The sequence below is a fragment of the Pan paniscus genome, chromosome 8 (assembly GCF_029289425.2).
Source record: "Pan paniscus chromosome 8, NHGRI_mPanPan1-v2.0_pri, whole genome shotgun sequence".
Lineage (NCBI taxonomy): Eukaryota > Metazoa > Chordata > Mammalia > Primates > Hominidae > Pan > Pan paniscus.
Window position 1 is genome coordinate 84,385,216 of NC_073257.2, and position 19,858 is coordinate 84,405,073.

The window sequence follows — 19,858 nt, forward strand, 5'->3', positions numbered from 1 at the left end:
GTTCAAAATGTTTAACACATTCTACCTGACGGGAGGTGGTGACCTCATTCAGTCGGTTAAGAGCCTGAGCCCTGTGAAGTTAAACACCTGCTCATGGTCACATAGCCCAGGCAGAAGAAAATCTCAGACTTGGAATAGATCCCAGTTGCCTGATAATTCATCTCATTATTGCCTCTAAAGCAAATTGGAGACTGGGCACAGTGGCTCCCACCTTTAATCCCAGCACCTGGGGAGGCTGAGGTGAGTGGATCACTAGAGGTCAGGAGTTCAAGACCAGTCTGGCCGACATGGTGAAACTCAGTCTCTATTGAAAATACAAAAATTAGCCCAGTGTGGTGGCACACACTTGTAATCCCAGCTACTCAGGAGGCTGAGGCATGAGAATCGCTTAAACCCAGGAGGCGGAGGTTGCAGTGAGCTGAGATCACACCATTGCACTCTAGTCTGGGTGACAGAGCGAGACTCTGTCTCAAAAAAAAAAAAAAATAAAGCCGGGCGTGGTGGCTCACGCCTGTAATCCCGGCACTTTGGGAGGCTGAGGCATGCGGATTGCCTGAGATCGGGAGTTCGAGACCAGCCTGACCAACATGGTGAAACCTTGTCTCTACTAAAACTACAAAAAAAAATTAGCCAGGCGTGGTGGCGGGCGCCTGTAATCCCAGCTACTCAGGAGGCTGAGGCAGGAGAATCGTTTGAACCCGGGAGGCGGAGGTTGCAGTGAGTGGAGATCGTGCCTGTGTGCTCCAGCCTGAGCAACAAGAGCGAAACTGTCTCAAAAAAAAAGAAGAAAATAAATAAATAAATAAATAAATAAATAAAAATAAAAATCAGAGCACAAGAAGTACCAGTCCACCAACTCACATTTTCCATATTAATAATTCTTAACTAAAAGAAGTTCCATATTCGACAGCATTTTAGTTTTTTAATAGTACTTATTAGCATCAACCATCTTGATAATCACCAAGGGAAAAATTAAAAATACCTAGACTGCAATAAACCTTTAAATCGGATTTTCAGTGAGAATTTAGAAGCAATCACTACCTTTCTCGTTTCATTTGTGTAACCATGCAGCATAGGCACTGTGTTACATCATCTTTACGCTTTGGTATTTGAACTTATTACAGAGTTTTTTCTCTAAATTGGATGTTTCTTTATATGACCTTGGAAACTGAAGTGATCTTAGCATTAAACAAAAATGCTTTTTGAAGCACCTTTCTCATTGATCACTTAGCTGCTATTTTAGTCTTACCAAGAATAAGACTCTCACAATTTTTTAAAGAGAGTACCTCCCTCTCTGTACCTTTCTGTCAGTCATTATGTTGCATCGTCCACAACGCCTGTTACTATGCTTTGGTCTCAAAGATGGTCCCAGTTGCTGATCTGTCATCTGTCTTCTCTTGTGCCAGTCACTCACAGGCATGAATTATAATCCTCTGAATAACACAGCAAGATACGTAATACCCCCTAATATAGAAAAGGAACTTGAAGCTCAGAGCAAGTGTCACTTGCCAAGGCTGCACAGCTAAGTCAATGGCCAAATCTGGATTTAAGTTCAACTCGGCCAGAATCCAAAGCAGCTTCTTTTAGATTCACTATGCCACATCCCACCAAACCCAACCCAGCACATTGTATTAGGAAAAATCCTAAAACTTTTGATTAAATGGTAAAATGAAGTAACTACCTGGAGAAAATAAGGCTTCCGCTACCTTCCGTCCTCCCTCCCAGGGCTTGGCAAAAAGAGATCTTGAGCATGAGGAAGGAACAGCTTCTTCAGAAACAGGAATTAGCTGTATGTTGGCTTCTGCATACCCTCTTAAGATTCAGTATGGGGCAGGACACAGTGGCTCACGCCTGTAATCTCAGCACTTTGGGAGGCTGAGGCAGGCGGGTCACCTGAGGTCAAGAGTTCGAGACCAGCCTGACCAACGTGGAAAAACCCCATCTCCACTAAAAATACAAAATTAGCCGGGCATGGTGGCACATGCCTGTAATCCCAGCTACTCGGGAGGCTGAGGCAGGAGAATCACTTGAACCCAGGAGGCAGAGGTTGCAGTGAGCCAAGATCGAGCCACTGCACTCTAGCCTGGACGACAGAGCGAGACTGTGCCTCAAAAATAAAATTGTTCATATCAATCTGACACATAATTCTATATAACTGTTTTGTCTCGTAATGAGATATCAACAGTAAAATAGCTAGTTTTACACAGTCGTACAAAAATTTCCCATTTTGACTTCACAATTATCCAGCATCAGCTTTAAAGTCCAGAGTTTTCACTGATACACAAACATGTTATTGATTAGTGCCATCCCATAGCTGACACACCGGAATGACAGTGTCTGGAAACTAAATCAAGTTCCTGACCCAAGGATCTCTCTCTATCTGCCCATTTACCTGCAGCCTGTGGCTCCCCTTCCCCAACATGGCTGGGAGTCCTGGAATCTGCTGTTCCCAGTCAGAGTACCAGATACAGAAGTGGTAGAAACTTTGGGCCTTAAGGCTAGGACTTTCACCTCTGTAAAGGGAAGGGGCCAGAGCTGGGAGATTCCTATCATCCAGAGGAAGAGGAGGAAGCTGCTCAAGAAGCTGGCACCCTTTTGGGCAAGTGTAAGAAATGCTACACTTAAGGCCAGGCGTGGTAGCTCACGCCTGTAAGCCCAGCACTTTGGGAGGCCAAGGCGGCCAGATCACCTGAGGTCGGGAGTTCAAGACCAGCCTGACCAACACAGAGAAACCCCCATCTCTACTATAAATACAAAATTAGCTGGGCATGGTGGCGCACACCTCTAATCCCAGCTACTTAGGAGGCTGAGGCAGGAGAATCGCTTGAACCCAGGAGGCAGAGGTTGCGGTGAGCTGAGATGGCGCCATTGCACTCCAGCCTGGGCAATAAGAGCGAAACTCCGTCTCAAAAAGAAAAGAAAAGAAAAGAAATACTACACTTAGAGGAGGCTGCTTTGCCTTTCCCTGTCCTTTTGCCAAAGCACCTAACTTTCCCGAAAATATCTTGCCAGGCCTTTTAATTGCCTAAAGTTCAACCAAAACCAAGCCTTTCATTTCACAAAGGAGATAAAAGTCTTAAATAACAGGTACTTGGGAGAGTTAAAAGCTTGGGCTACAGGCAGACTGTAGTGATACCAGATCTTTTCCTGTTTTCCCAGAGCTAAGTTTGGGATGGAGATTGCGTCAAAGGAGGCTGATGCTTTGCCACTAGCCTTCTGTGCATAAATTTATTAGCATCTGGTCAAAGAGAGGGTCTCAGAATTGCAGAGCTGAAAGAGACCTTAGAGGTCATCTAGTTCACCCCTCATTTACATATAGTCATCTAGTTCACCCCTCATTTACATATAGGAAGTTGGGACGTTGTCTGTCTGGTTTACTGCTGCATCGTCAGTACCTAGGATACTACTTGGCATGTAGTAGGTATATCATAGGTCTCTCCTGAGTGAATGACATAGGAATTTGTGTGTTACCTTTGTTTTAGAAACTACTAGCTATTTCAAAACCAGGCGCCGTGGCTCACGCCTGTAATCCCAGCACTTTGGGAGGGTGAGGCTGGAGGATCACCTGAGGTCAGGAGTTCAAGACCAGCCTGGCCAACATGGGAAAACCCTGTCTCTACTAAAAATACAAAAATTAGCCAGGTGTGGTGGTGGTACCTGTAATCCCAGCCTCATGGGAAGCTGAGGCAGGAGAATGGCTTGAACCTGGGAGGGAGATTGCAGTGAGCCAAGATCGCGCCACTGCACTCAAGCCTGGGTGACAGAGTGAGACTCTGTCTCAAAATAAATGAATAAATAAAAGAAACTACTAGCTATTTCTAGGGCAAAATCCATAGTGGAGTAATCCCTGAGGTAATTCAGATAGTTAATGGGCAGAGCCAAGACTATCACCCAGATCTCAGCCCAGAGCTCCTATAATGTCACCCTGACAGGTGGAGGCTGTGGAACAAATGGAAGCCGTTCCAAAGCAGTCATATCTCATGTGATCCCATCTACGCGATGAGCCAAGGCAAAAGGCACTGGTGGTTCCCTGCCGTCCTCATGGGCTCCTGCCGTGGGCCTGGTGGTAGGTTCACATGTCAGCAACCACGAGCTAGTCTCACCTCATAGTTACTCTAATTTCTCGTGTCTGTCAAGTTTCCCAAGGAGGAGTTGTTTTCCCAAATCAGCCTGTTTCTTTTTGTAATATAAGCTGTTTAGAGGCCAGGCACAGTGGCTCACACCTGTAATCCCAGCACTTTGGGAGGCCAAGGCGGGCAGATCACCTGAGGTCAGGAGTTCCAGGCCAGCCTAGCCAACATAGTGAAACCCCATCCCTAATAAAAATACAAAAATTAGGTGGGGCCAGGTGCGGTGGCTCACGCCCATAACCCCAGCACTTTGGGAGGCCGAGGTGGGCAGATCACCTGAGGTCAGGAGACCAGCCTGGCCAACATGGCAAAACCCTGTTTCTAGTAAAAGTACAAAAATTAGCTGGTGTGGTGGTGCACGCCTGTAATCCCAACTACTCGGGAGGCTGAGGTGGGAGAATCTCTAGAACCCAGGAAACAGAGGTTGCAGTGAGCCAAGATCATGCCACTGCACTCCAGCCTGCGCAACAGAGTAAGACACTGTCTCAGAAAAAAAAAAAAAAAAAAAATAGCTGGGTGCAGTGGCACACGCCTGTAATCCCAACTACCCAGGAGGCTGAGGCAGGAGAATCTCTAGAACCTGGGAGGTGGAGGTTGCAGCGAGCCAAGACCGCACCACTGCATTCCAACCTGGGTGACAGTGAGACTCCATCTCAAAAAAAAAACAAAAGAAAACCAAAAAAACCTGTTTAGAGCAGGTAATGAAACAACATACAATTTGTTACAGCAATAGAGAGGATGTTCCTTTCCAAATGTCTGTCATTCTTTCAGCAGACGCTAGCACTGTGTGTCTAGTGTCTGCTAGATGCTAAGGATATGCTGTAAAACAAGACCCAGTCATCAACCTCAAGAAGTTTATAAATAAATATTAAGAGGAACAGAAAGTTCATTTTAAGTGTAATAATTGCTCTGATGGGGAAAGCATGAGGTGCTGGACAATCCCATAGCAGAGACAACTAATCCAGCTGGGCCAGGCGTCAGAGAAGGCTTTAATGAAGGATGAGGTTTAGGCTGAGACCTGAAGAAAAAGTAAGTGGGGTGGGAAGGAAGAACTTTATAGGTGGAGGGAATACAATTTGCAGAGGCCCAAGGGTGGGAAAGGGCATCTTGCTTTTGTGGGGCTGCGGGTGGTTCGTTATGATTGATTCATAGGTGATAAGGGCAAGAATAAGGCAGAGGGTAGGACTCGTGGGCTTTGCTAAGGAATCTGAACTTCAACCAGAGGACAGTGGGGAACCACTGATGAGCTTGAGGCAGGAGCATGACAAGATCTGGTTATACTTCAGATAATTTACTTGGAGGGAATAGTGGAGAATTGGTGGTGGCGAGAGCCAGATTCCTTAGGAAGCCTTTGAGGTCATCCAGGTGAGATGACTAGAGGCCAAATTAAAGGTGTGGATACGGCTGGGCGCAGTGGCTCATGCCTGTAATCCCAGTACTTTGGGAGGCCAAGGTGGGCAGATCACCTGAGGTCAGGAATTTGAGACCAGCCTGGCCAACATGTTGAAACTCCATCTCTACAAAAATACAAAAATTAGCCGGGCATGATGGTGGGTGCCTGTAATCCCAGCTACCCAGGAGGCTGAGGCAGGAGAATCACTTGAACCCAGGAGGCAGAGGTTGCAGTGAGCCAAGATCATGCCATTGCACTCCAGCCTGGGCGACAGAGTGAGACTCTGTCTCAAAAAAAAAAAAAAAAAGATGTGGAGACAGAGGATGGACTTGATTTGAGAAGTGGCAGCGGGTAGTGGCTCACACGTGTAATCCCACACTTTGGGAGGCCCAAGTGGGAGGATCGCTTGAGGCCAGGAGTTAAGACCAGCCTGGCCAACATAGCAAGACCCCCAACTCTACAAAAAAATTACAGATTGGCCATGCATGTTGGCACACACCTGTAGTTCTAGCTACTCCAGAGACCAAGGCAGGAGGAGTGCTTGAGCCCAGGAGCTCAAGGCTGCGGTAAGTTACGATCGTGCTATTGCCTGGGTGACAGAGCGAGACCCTGTCTCAAAAAAAAAAAAAAGGCCGGCATCATGGCTTATGCCTGTAATCCCAGCACTTTGGGAGATGAAGGGGGGCAAATCACATGAGACCAGGAAGTTCGAGACCAGCCTGGCCAACATGGTGAAACCCCATATCTACAAAAAAGAGAAAAATTAGCCGGGCATGGTGGTGGGCACCTATACTCCCAGCTATTCAGGAGGCTGAGGCAGGAAAATCGCTTGAACCCGGGAGTCAGAGGTTGCAGTGAGCCGAGATTGCACCATTGCACTCCAGCCTGGGCCAGAGCGAGACTCAAAAAAAAAAAAAAAAAAAGTCATATACAGGATTCAGTGACTGGTGGAACTTGGATAACTCAGAGAGGACACCCAAGTTTTCTTGTGTCAGGAGCTGAGGGACTAGTGGTACCATTCACTGAGATGGGGTACAGAGAGGGAAGCAGGCTACAGAGTTGTTCAAAAGGCAAGTGACTCCACCGGTCTATAGTCTAGAGAGTGAGCTGGGCTGGAGTTAGATTTGAGACTCAGCAGCCTGGAGGTGTTAAGACAAAGGTGGAGAGTGGATAGATTGTCCAGGGAGACAGCCCATGGAGTGAGGAGAGAATCACACCAGGGAGGGATCCTCAGGGCATGCAGACATATAAGGGACAGGCAAAGTAGGAAGATCCAGGAAAGCAACTGGCAGGAAGTCCCCAGAGAGACATGGAACAAGGAATACGGCGTCACAGAAACCAAGGGGAAAGCACATTTTGAGAAGAAGGCTGCAAACAGCAGTATATGGTGCAGCGAAGCAATTGAGACAAGGGATGGAGAAGGCTTACTGCAACCTCCGCCTCCTGGGTTCAAGCAATTCTCCTGCTTCAGCCTCCTGAGTAGCTGAGACTACAGGCGCCCGCCACCATGCCCAGCTAATTTTTGTGTTTTTAGTAGAGACGGAGTTTCGCCATGTTGGCCAGGCTAGTCTCTAACTCCTTACCTCGGGTGATCCACCCGTCTTGGCTTCCCAAAGTGCTGGGATTATAGATGTGAGCCACCACTCCCTGCCTGCTGTTGGGATCTTACCATGGAGACTGTTGGTGACTTTTTTTTTTTTTTTTTGGAGACAACATCTCACTCTGCCACCCAGGTTGGAGTGCAGTGGCATGAGATCACAGCTCACTGTAACCTCGCCCTCCCAGGCTCAAGCAATCCTCCCATCTCAGTCTCCTGATTAGCTGAGACTACAGGTGCATGCCACCACACCTGGCTAATTTTGTGTTTTTAGTAGAGACACGGTTTTGCCATGTTGCCCAGGATGGTCTCAGACTCCTGAGCTCAAGCAATCCTCCCTCCCCGGCCTCCCAAAGTGTTGAGATTACAAGGTCACCATGCCTGGCTGGTGACCTTGTCTTAAGAGCAGCCATCTCTGGGTAGCAGAGACAGAGCCAGAATGCTGTGGGGGAAGAGTGAGGGGAGGGGGGGAAAGTGGGGCTAAATCCAGGCAACACTTTCCAGAAGTTCAACGGGAAGGGGAAGCAAAAATGAAGGACTGAGAGGGGGACAGTTAAAGAAGAATGCATAGCAAAGAGCTTGTTTTTTTCTTTTACAATGGGAGAGGTCAAAGAAAAAGGGGATAATTGGCCAGGCACGGTGGCTTACACCTGTAATCCAAGCACTTTGGGAGGCCGAGGCAGGTGGATCACCTGAGGTCAGGAGTTCGAGACCAGCCTGGCCAACATGGCGAAACCCCATCTCTACTAAAAGTACAAAAATTAGCCAGGCATGGTGGCAGGTGCCTGTAATCCCAGATACTCGGGAGGCTGAGACAGGAGAATCGCTTGAACCTGGGAGGTGGAGGTTGCGGTGAGCTGAGATCGCGCCATTGCACTCCAGCCTGGGCAACAAGAGTGAAACTCCGTCTCAAAAAAAAAAAAAAAGAAAGAAAAGAAAAAGGGGATAATTGATGGACGGATCCCTGAGGAAGTGGGAGGAGGTGAGAGCCAGAGCCTGGCTGGCGTGAGGCGGGAGAACAGGATGTGCTGCTGTGGGTAAATGTGTAGGAGAGGCAGCAGGAAGAGGGGGCATTCCCATCCAGTGGCCTCTCTTTTCTCAGTAAAGGAGAGGCAAGTTGGCCTACTGCCTGTGTCCCAGGGTCAGAAGGCTTGCCAAACCTATTCAGGGGCCTGTTGCAGTGAGAGGCCTTGAATTTACAGTAGCACCACTCTTTGGGGAAGTCCACAAGCAGCTCCCAGCAGCCTGGCAGGAGGAATGGAAAAAATGAGCAGTTGGTGGTTGAAGTCTTGCATGGTAGGGGTAAGGGGCTAAGCAAATTGTTGGACCAGGCTGGAGAGGGAGGGAAGTGAAAACAAAAAGAGGCCCCCAGAGAGAAACTAACAGGGTCAACCACTTATTGAGGGTCTACTATGACACAGGCAATGTGTAGGGAAAGAGAAATAAAAAGGTATGGCAGGCCGGGCACGGTGGCTCACGCCTGTAATCCCAGCACTTTGGGAGGCCGAGGTGGATGGATCACCCGAGGTCAGGAGTTCAAGATGAGCCTGGCCAACATGGTGAAACCCCGTCTCTACTAAAAATACAAAAATTAGCCGGGTATGGTGACGCACGCTTGTCGTCCCAGCTACTTGGGAGGCTGAGGCAGAAGAATTGCTTGAACCCGGGACGCGGAGGTTGTAATGAGCTGAGATCGCACTGTTGCACTCCAGCCTGGGCGAAAGAGCGAGACTCCGTCTCAAAAAAAAAAGGGCAATAGTTTCCAAACCTGGCATTCTTCAGAATTAAGCTGAAAAAAATTAAAAATGCAGAATCCTGGCTTCATTCCTGGGGTCTAGTAGGTCTAAGGGAAAGGGGGGTTGCACATGACTGTTATGTAGTCAGATCTGGAAGCCTCTTGGACCCATAGAAGAGGCAGAGGAGTAAACAGACGCGTGCAATATATACCGTGGGATAAGGCCATGGCCCTGGTCTGTACAGGCTGCCATGGAAGCCAAGAGGACTTGGGAGTGGGAATGCCGAGGAGATGACAAGGAGCCTTTCCTAGAGAAGGCGAGCCTGCTCTTGAACATGATGATGAGAGACAGCGCGCCACACACAAAGGGAAAGATGCCAAAGAAGCGTTCCACGCACAGGGAACAGCATGTGCAAAGTCAGGAACTCCAGGTCCCTTGGAACACGCATGTGGAACTGCAGCTCATTTGGTGTGGCTGGAGCACAGCACATAAACGGGGGTGTGGTGAGAAGTCTCAGGAGAAGGAAGCAAGAACCAGATTGTCTGAGCCTTGTTCACCGCACTCCACTTTCCATCCAAAGCACATTTTTCAGAAAGAGCCAGGGACGCCTAAGAGGCCAAGAATCCCAACTTGCACAATAAATAACTTAGAAAGCAGGCTCGGCTGGGCCTGGAAGGGTTAGACCCATCGGCTGGTATAATGCAGCAAATGTGATCTTTGCAGACCACTAGGTGGTGAGCAGTATTTTTGCTGTGACTGCAGACAGCATTCACAGATTTTTAGTTATTTATTTACTTTAAGGGAGAGGCATATGTCCTAAACACACAAAGAATTATCGAAGGAGCCTTCCTTCTGGGCTCTGAGCCAAAACCAGGATAACAGACAGCCTGAAGTATCACATTTAAAGTATATGGACATTGTGGAAAGATGTTTTTCCCCCATATGGCTTCTCCTCCCTTTTGCCCTGGGCCCTAAAAGCCTGAAGTAGACTCCCACACCCTTTCTCTCCCTCTCTGTTCTCAGAAATCTCCAGACATATATTTGAAGATAAACCAACAAACACAGACATTTCATTTGTTTAGCAAACCGAAAGGTTACGTTTGGGGGGCTGTTCAAGTCACACTCTACCCACTTAACTTTCTGCAGTCTCCAAAATAGAGTCAACCTGTAATATCTTACAAAGTCAGAGTGACTTAGCTTTCAAAATAAACACACAATGATCGGAGGACAACCTAGGACTTTGCCATCCCAGGCCAATGTCATTCCCCAGAAAGGACTCAGGGCTCATTCTGTAATCCTGCTCCAATGCTCAAGGCTAGAGAATGCTTTTTGCCTGCACTCCTGATAATGAAAAGGAAAATCAGACTCTCAGGAGCAGCCCAAGACCACAGCTGGAGTATAAGACTCCATGGCCTCCAGAAACCTGACTCAGGAGCCGGGAAGAAGGCAGAACATTGTCCCCAAGGCATCTCTCAACACAGAGAGGTATCCATCCCGAGGGCTAGAAGAGATTCTGGAAGAGGAGAATGAAGGATCAAGGAGAAAGGCAGCCTTGCTATCTGAAAGCACAGGGCCCTGACACCACCTGTAGTTAAGCCTTATCTGGTACCCTGCCAGCCAAGGAGTGTCCTCATTAGGCAAATAGGAAAACAGAGGCTGAGTCCCAAAGGTCTGCAGCTTCACTTGACCCTGGGGATCAACTCCTCCTCCAACTGCAAAGGGGAATTTCTTGCAGATAAGCAATCTCCCATTCTGAGTTATTGCAGTCTCTTTTTCTACCCTGCTGACTCTGTGGCCACAGTGCACTTTCCACTTAAAAGAGTTAGGCCAGGCCAGGTGTATAATCCCCGCACTTTGGGAGGCTGAGGCGGGCAGATCACTTGAGGTCAGAGGTTCAAGACCAGCCTGGTCAACATGGTGAAACCCTGCCTCTGCCAGGCGCGGTGGCTCACACCTGTAATCCCAGCACTTTGGGAGGCTGAGGCTGGTAGATCACGAGGTCAGAAGTTCAAGACCAGCCTGGCCAATATGGTGAAACCCCGTCTCTACTAAAAATACAAAAAAATTATCTGGGCGTGGTGGTGGGTGCCTGTAATCCCAGCTACTGGGGAGGCTGAGGCAGAGAATTGCTTGAACCCGGGAGGCGGAGGTTGCAGTGAGCTGAGATCACGCCATTGCACTCCAGCCTGGGCGACAGAGCGAGACTCTGTCTGAAAAAAAAAAAAAGGAAAAAAAAAAGAAAGGCTGCTTCTACTAAAAATACAAAAATTAGACGGGCATAGTGGCACGCGCCTATAGTCCCAGCTACTCAGGAGTCTAAGGCACAAGAATCGCTTGAACCCAGGAAGCAGATGTTGCAGTGAGCTGAGATCGCACCACTGCACTCCAGCCTGGGCGACAGAGTGAGACTCCGTCTCAAAACAAAAAGGTAGGCTCCTAGAAGGAGCCTAATTGGAAGCTGCTGAGGGGGATGGAAAGTCTTCAATAACAAAGGTAGGAGTGATCAGGAGGGCCTGGGCTCAGAATTCACACCTCTCATTCTGTACCCAGTGTCTCAGGGTAGGTAGAAGTAGCACCCAGGCACTGGGAACCCTGGGAACATTCATCATGGTTAACACATGGTGAGTGAAGGGTTACTATATGTGGGGCATTGTGCCAAGCACTCCCCACGCACGATGTCATTTACGAAAAGACCATGTGGGATGGGAGGAAGCCACCAAGTTATGGCAGGGATGGCAGGAGAAAATCCTACAGCCTAAGACTACAGGGTCCTTGGCTATTATATTCATTTGACAGGGCTGCCATAACAAAATACCACAGACTGAGTGGCTTAAACAACAGAAGCTTATTGTCTTGCAGTTCTGGAAGCTAGAAGTCCAAGATCAAGCTGCCGGCAAGATTGGTTTCTTCTGAGGGCTGTGAAGGAAAAAGTCTGTTCCAGGCTTGTCTCTTTGGCCATCTTCTCCCAATGTCTCTTTACTTAGTCTTTCCTCTATGCATGTCTCTGTCCAAATGTCCCCTTTTTATAAGGACACCAGTCCCACTGGGTTAGGGCCTACCCTACTGATCTCATTTCAGCTTGATGACCTCTTTCAAGACCCATCTCCAAATAAGGTCACATTCTGAGATACTGGGGTTAGGACTTCAAAATACAAATTGGAGTGGGGACAACACAATTCAACGTGCAACAACAATCTCTAACCCAGCCCTCTCTTTATTTTATTTATTTATTTTTATTTATTTATTTATTTTTGAGATGGAGTCTCGCTCTTGTTGCCCAGGCTGAGTGCAATGGTGCAATCTTGGCTCACCGCAACCTCCACCTCCTGGGTTCAAGTGATTCTCCTGCCTCAGCCTCCTGAGTAGCTAGGATTACAGGCATGCACCAACATGCCCACCTAATTTTGTATTTTTAGTAGAGACAGGGTTTCACCATATTGGTCAGGCTGGGCTCCAACTCCCAACCTCAGGTGATCCACTCGCCTCGGCCTCCCAAAGTGCTGGGATTACAGGCGTGAGCCACTGCACTCAGCTATTTATTTTTTGAGATGGAGTCTCGCTCTGTCGCCCAGGCTGGAGTCCAGGGGCGTTACCTCAGCCTACTACAACCTCTGCCTCCCAGGTTCAAGTAATTCTCCTGCCTCAGCCTCCCAAGTAGCTGGGACTACAGGTGTGTGTCACCACACCTGGCTAATTTTTGTGTTTTTAGTAGAGATGGGGTTTCACCATGTTGGCCAGACTGGTCTCGAACTCCTGACCTCAAGTAATCCCCCCTCCTCAGTCTACCAAAATGCTGGGATTACAGGTGTAAGCCACCATGCTCAGCCTCCAGCTGTTATTTTTATTGACAAAGTTATGAAAATATTTGAGTGGGAAAGTGATTTGCACAGGCTCCATCAAGTTGACAAAACCAAGATTGGAACACAGGTCTTTTGGGGCCCCCAGCCTTCAGCAGACTTCCCCAGGAGTAGCAGTATTGCCTGCTTTTGGAAACCTCTTCCCCAAGAAGGGAATCCCTGAGCTTGGGCCAGTCTAGGAAGCACCCAGTTGAATCTACAGGCCTAGGACACATGAAAACCCTTTTACCAACCAACATCTGGAAAGGGACTCTGCAATGCCAGGGTAGAAGGAGCCTTATTCATGGAGCTTCATAGAGGCACTGGGTCTTATTTTCTTTGAGACGGAGTTTCACTCTTCTTGCCCAGGCTGGAGGGCAGTGGTGTGATCTCGGCTCACTGCAACCTCCGCCTCCCGGGTTCAAGCGATTTTCCTGCCTCAGCCTCCCGAGTAGCTGGGATTACGGGCATGCACCACCATGCCCAGCTAATTTTTGCATTTTTTTAGTAGAGATGGGGTTTCTCTATGTTGGTCAGGCTGGTCTCAAACTCCCGACATCAGGTCCTCCGCCTGCCTCAGCCTCCCAAAGTGCTGGGATTACAGGCATGAGCCACCCCGTCCGGCTTGGGTCTTATTTTCAATGGCCAGGCCTCTCATTAACGTGGCAGGAATGCAGCCTGTGCGGAGCTCCCAACAGTGCAGTTTGCCAGAAGTTGGCTGGGATTGTGCTGGGTTTCTCAAGGTTCCCCTCCTTGTTCACTCTCTTCAGACCCACCTTTGCCTGCAGCTGGCAAGCAGCTGATAGATCTCTATTTTGCTGTTGTGAGAATTCACCAAAAAGGCACTTCTAAAAGCCTCATGCAACTAGCAGGAGAAACATAGGTTTAGAGCCTTGCTCCTGCAGCTTCAAAAACAAGGAGGCAAAAATTGAGATTGAATATAGCACAGAGTGTGGGTGACACCAAACCACGGACTGAGTTGATAGGCTGCAGGGAAGGAAGTGAAAAGTTCACCTTGTCCTTCCGTCTAACAGAGGACTGCTGGTTTTGCAGAGGTTTGCTTTTTTTTTTTTTTTTTCCATTCAATAAAAATAGCTCGGTGGGACAACATATTATAGCATTCGTGGAAATAAAAACTAGGAACCACATCATAGGATGTTCTGCTCCAAACTTGGCGCTGATCCCCCAGGCAGCTCCAAGTTCCCTCTGATTCAGGCAGCAGCGACGGAGGCCCTCCCCTGTCCCAGGTGGGACCCGGCCTTCAGAGAGGAAGGGAGGTGGTGGTATGAGGCATCAGCTGTTTCCTTTGCCTGTGGGCCAAGATCCTTGCCATGGCAGAAATACAACTTTGTCCCCAGTGTCTGCCTTCTGCACTGTAAAAAGTAAGTTTCCATCACAAAGGGTTGCGATTCAGGAAACCAGGGTTAGAGGCAAACGGGTCTTATTTGAAAATGGTAAAACCTGGCCAGGCCTTGGACTTCCTGCATTGATTGCTCTCCTGGGACCTGGGACCAGCCCAGCAGGGTGGGGTGGGGCAGCAATGCAGGTTACAGGATGTGAAAGTGGGGACTGAGGTTAGGAAAAAGAATAAAAGGCTGTGACCAGAACACACCCAGCAGAGGCCATGTGCAGTTCTCTTCTTCAGGGTTTCCTGTGGGTACACTGAGAACATTGTGTTCTGGCTGAGAACTTATCCGGCGGAGCCTGCTGCATACATGGCCCCTGGGTCCTAGTGCTGCCTCTTGCCTAGCCTCAGGCCTGGCTCCCCTGCCTGCACCTGCGTGCAGCCCACTGTATGACCCAGGGAGGCTGTCTCCATTGTGTCCTCCTGCTGGGTGAGGCCCCCGGCCACCAGACTCCGAGCACTTAAGATTCTGACCCATCCCGCATTTCCAAAGCATCTTCAGCGTGCCGGGTGCCATCACACAGTCGCGTTTCATATCCCTCATAACAAAACATCCTTCAGATGACAAAACTGAGGTTCAGGGAAACTGAGAGGAACAACCAACATCAGTATTTATTTTTATTTATTTATTTTAGAAAGGGGGGTTTCACTTCCACCCAGGTTGGAATGCAGTGGTGCGATCATAGCTCACTGCAGCTTCCAACTCCGGACCTCAAGTGAACCTCAGCCTCCTGAGCAGCTGGGACTACAGGCACGCACCACCACCCCTGGCTCATTTTTGTATTTTTTGTAGAGACAGGGTCTCGTTATGTTGCCCAGGCTGGTCTCGAACTCCTGGGCTCAAGCAACCCTCCTGCCTCGGCTACCCAAAATGTTGGGATTAAGACATAAGCCACTATGTGCCTGGCCTATGCCAGTATTTATTTATTTATTTATTTATTTTTGAAACGGAGTTTTGCTCTTGTTGCCCAGGCTGGAGTGCAGTGGCATGATCTCGGCTCACCGCAACCTCTGCCTCCCGGGTTTAAGCAGTTCTCCTGCTTTAGCCTCCCTAGTAGCTGGGATTATAGGCACCCACCACCACACCGGGCTAATTTTTGTATTTTTAGTAGAGACAGGGTTTCACCATGTTGGCCAGGCTGATCTTGAACACCTGACCTCAGGTGATCCACCTGCCTCAGCCTCCCAAAGTGCTGAGATGACAGGTGTGAGCCACCATGCCTGGCTGCCACTATTTATTAAAGGTTCTTGGATGCAGGTCTCATGTCACTTCAGGATAACTGATTTTGAGGCATTATTTCAAACTCTTGCAATGAATGTGAGCATTTTCTCTCAAAGTTTCTCTCCAGGTGATTTTGAGAATAGATGCTTTCTCTTTTTTATTTTTTGTTTGCTTGAGACAGGGTCTCATTCTGTCGCCCAGGCTGGAGTGTGCAGTGGCGTGATCTTGGCTCATTGCAGCTTCAACCTCCCCGGATCAATTGATCCTCCTGCCTCATCCTCCTGAGTAGCTGGGACTACAGGTTTGCACCACCAAGCCCCGCTAATTTTTTTTTTTTTTTTTGAGACGGAGTCTCTTTCTGTCGCCCAGGCTGGAGTGCAGTGGTGCAATCTCGGCTCACTGCAACCTCCGCCTCCTGGGCTCAAGCAGTTCTTCTGCCTCAGCCTCCCGAGTAGGTGAGACTACAGGCATGCGTCACTACGCCTGGCTAATTTTTGTATTTTTAGTAGAGACGGGGGTTTCACCATATTGGCCAGGCTGGTCTCGAACTCCTCACCTTGTGATCTGCCCGCCTTAGCCTCCCAAAGTGTTAGGATTACAGGCATAAGCCACCATGCGCAGCCAATTCTCTTATTTTGTTGTTGTTATTGTTGTAGAGACAGATCTCACTGTGTTGCCCAGGCTGGTATTGAACTCCTGGGCTCAAGCCTTCCTCCCACCTCAGCCTCCCAAAGTGCTGGGATTACAAGGCGTGAGCCACCACACCTGGTTGGTACTTTCTTAATGATTCTCTGAAATAGATAAAAGCTCAGGCAGGTGGGCCCAGAGCTGTCCAGAGGAGCCTGAGCCTGAGTCCCGCCCTGGCCTGCTCAGAGCCAGGAGAGTCTGCCCTCTGCATGAACTCCCTCAACTGCTGATCTGCTGCCATAAGCCTCTATGCAGCAGCCACATCAGCCTCTGGATTCTTCTGTGCTGTGTAAGGTCCTGGAACTCAGAGGCATATGCTGGGTCCCATAGCCAAGGATCAGTGGGCCAGCAGAGGAGAGGGGACTTAGGAGGGGGATGGAGGCTCTCCAGTTAGATCTTTGCAATTCTTTGGGTTTTTTTGTTTGTTTCTTTCTTTGTTTTTTTTTTTTTTTTAAATAATAAAGACAAGATCTCACTATGTTGCCCAGGCTGGTCTCAAACTCCTAAGCTCAAGTGATCCTCCCACCTCGGCCTCCCAAAGTGCTAGGATTACACGCGTGAGCCACTGTGCCTGGCCATCTTTGAAAAATTTTTTTTTTTTTTTGATGGAGTCACTCTGTCGCCCAGGCTGGAGTGCAGTGGTGCGATCTTGGCTCACCACAACCTCTGCCTTCCGGGTTCAAGCAATTCTCCTGCCTCAGCTTCCCGAGTAGCTGGGATTACAGGTGTATGCCACCACGCCCTGCTAATTTTTTTTGTATTTTTAGTGGAGATGGGGTTTTGCCATGTTGGCCAGGCTGGTCTCAAACTCCTGACCTCAGGTGATCTGCCTGCCTTGGCCTCCCAAGGTGCTGGGATTACAGGCATGAGCCACTGCTCCCAGCCCATCTTTGCAATTTTTGAACTAAGTTCTAGATTATACCCTCCCTACCAGATTGCAAATCTCTTTTTCCAAGTCATCTTTGTATCCCGTCCAGTCACACCCTTTGCCTTGTGTGTGTGGAGTCCTTGATCCACAGTCATTGAATGACTTGAATTAAAGCCACTCACTAGATGGCCTTTCCCCCAGCTACAGCTCATGGTCACTCAATAACTACACAATGAACACCTACTGTATACTAAGCACTGGCTGAGATAATGGGCACACAATTGCCAAAAACAAATACACAGAGTCTCTGCCCCTCCTAGAGATCACAGTCCAGTGGAAACAAAGACATATAGTAAGTAGGAGCAGTCCTGAGGGCTCATGATTATCTCAGGGGACCTTGTGATCTGCCCGCCTCAGCCTCCCAAAGTGTTGGGATTACAGGCGTGAGCCACCGTACCCAGCCAATTTTCTTCTTCTTATTATTATTTTTTTTTTATAGAGATAGGGTCTCACTGTGTTGCCCAGGCTGGTATTGAACTCCTGGGCTCAACGTGCCCAGTTTTAACACTTCCTAACACTTCCTAATGATGTGGTCGTGGGCAAGGCACCAGCCTCAGTTTCTTGCTTTGTAAAAAAAAACACCTCCTTTAGGCCAGGCATGGAGGCTTATGCCAGGTACCATAGGTGACCGCAGAGCAGGGGGATCCAAGGCTGAGGGTCCAGGAACATTTCCTTGAAGAAGAGACAGATTTTTAAGCTGAGACCCAAAGGGGAGGGAGATAAATCTGCCAGATGAAGGAGACTGGGAAAAGCGGTTTGGGCAGAACTAACAGTGTTTGTGAAGACCCAGAATTTAGAGAGCACGTGGCTCATTTAAAGAACTCACAGGGCCGGGTGAGGTGGCTCATGCCTGTAATCCCAACACTTTGGGAGGCCGAGGCGGGCAGATCACCTGAGGTCAGGAGTTCGAGACCAGCCTGACTAACATAGTGAAACCCAGTATCTACTAAAAATACAAAAATTAGCTGGGCGTAGTGGCAGGCACCTGTAATCCCAGCTATTCGGGAGGCTGAGGCAGGAGACTCACTTGAACCCAGGAGGCGGAGGTTGCAGTGAGCTGAGATCACACCATTGCACTCCAGCCTGGGTGACAGACCGAGACTCCATCTCAAAAAAAAAAAAAAAAAAAGAAAGAACTGACAGAAGTTTCCTAAGCCTTCTGAACTCCAGCCAACAGGACGATCTTCCAACCCTCACTCTAGGGGAGACCCCAGGCATTGTTGTTACCAGATAGAAAGGAATCTACTGCTTTTTTATGGCCTTTCCCCAGGCCCCAAACCCCGGTCCTGGGAAACAGAAGGAATCCTCAAAAATGGCTGGGGCACACTGAGGCAAGAATGCCATGGGTGTGGTTGAGAAGGTAGCTTCTGGTCCAGATGCTGGAATCCTGGATTAAGACCCTGGGCAAATCACTTCCCACCTCTCTCTAGATCCCAATTTTCATGCTTCATGGATCCTCGGCATTTAGCACAACGTCCAATACTCCAGCTTTTTTGAATTAATGAACGGCTGCAGTTCCCATTTGTAAAAAGATTCCTTGCAATGCTAAGATTCTGGATCTGAGAGCCACAGTCATCCCTGCCCAGGACTCTTTGAGCAACAGAAGCACCATGAAAGGAACCAGCACAGTGCCCAGCACACCCACAGCAAATGTTTGTTGAACGAATGAGTGTTTCCCCTGAAGTCACTATAAGAGCTGTGATCCTTCCTTACTTTTCTCAACAGCTGCTCTGATCTCCAGCACTCCTAGCCCTGTGCAGTTATTGTCACTCACCCACTCCAAGGCAGATGCCAGGTTTCATGAAGGTAAACCCTGGCTCATGCCTTTAGTGCTCTATCCTAGAGGAAAAAGATCTAAGATGACTCTGTATGGAGTTGAGAGGTAGTACAAGAAAGAAAAAGACTAAGAGTTTCAATCTGAAAATTAACACATATCTCATTTTGCACTTTCTGTCTCCCCAAATTCAAACCTGCCAGATGTTCTGTCCCACTCCTGTAAACAACTAAAACTCACCATGGTCTGCTGGCAGAGCTCTGAAATGGGCAAATGCTCCCTGATCCACCATACTGCCTACTTGCCCTGAGCCAGGTGGCTATAGGAAGGGCAAGAGTTCCCAGCTGGGCAAACCCTCAACACATTTTCCCTCTCTCGTGGGTTTCCAGGCTAGTCCGCAGAAGCCTGATTCATCCACAACCGTACCGAAACATAGAATTAATTCCGGCTATACCCTGGGTGAGCTAGGCCATTATGGCAGCCAAACCACCACTCACAGCATAATTTCTATGGGAAAATGTGTTCTGAGCTCCAAGCAACCAAATTATAAGCGGGACATAGGCACACCCAGGCTCGAATCCCAGTTTTTTTTGTTCGTTTGTTTTGTTTTGTTTTTGAGATAGCGTTTCACTCTTGTCACCCAGGTTGGAGTGCAGTGGTGCAAATTTGGCTTGCTGTAACCTCTGTCTCCCAGGTTCAAGCGATTTCCCTGCCTCAGCCTCTCAAGTAGCTGGGATTACAGGCGTGTGCCACCATGTCCAGCTAATTTTTGTATTTTTTTAGTAGAGACAGGGTTTAGTATTTTTAGCAGAAACAGGGTTTCACCATGTTGGCCAGGCTGGTCTCGAACTCCTGACCTCAGTTGATCTGCCCGCCTTGGCCTCCCAAAGTGCTGCAATTACAGGCATGAGCCACCGCACCCGGCCTCGAATCCCAGTATTATCACTTCCTAACGATGTGATCATGCGCAAGGCACCAGCCTCAGTTTCTTGCTTTGTAAAAAAACAAAACAAAAACAAAAACAAAAAACAAAAAAAAACACCTCCTTTAGCCCAGGCATGGAGGCTCATGCCTGTAATCCCAACTGTTTGGGAGACCAAGGCAGGAGGAGTTCAAAACCAGCCTGGTCAACATAGAGAGACCCCATCTG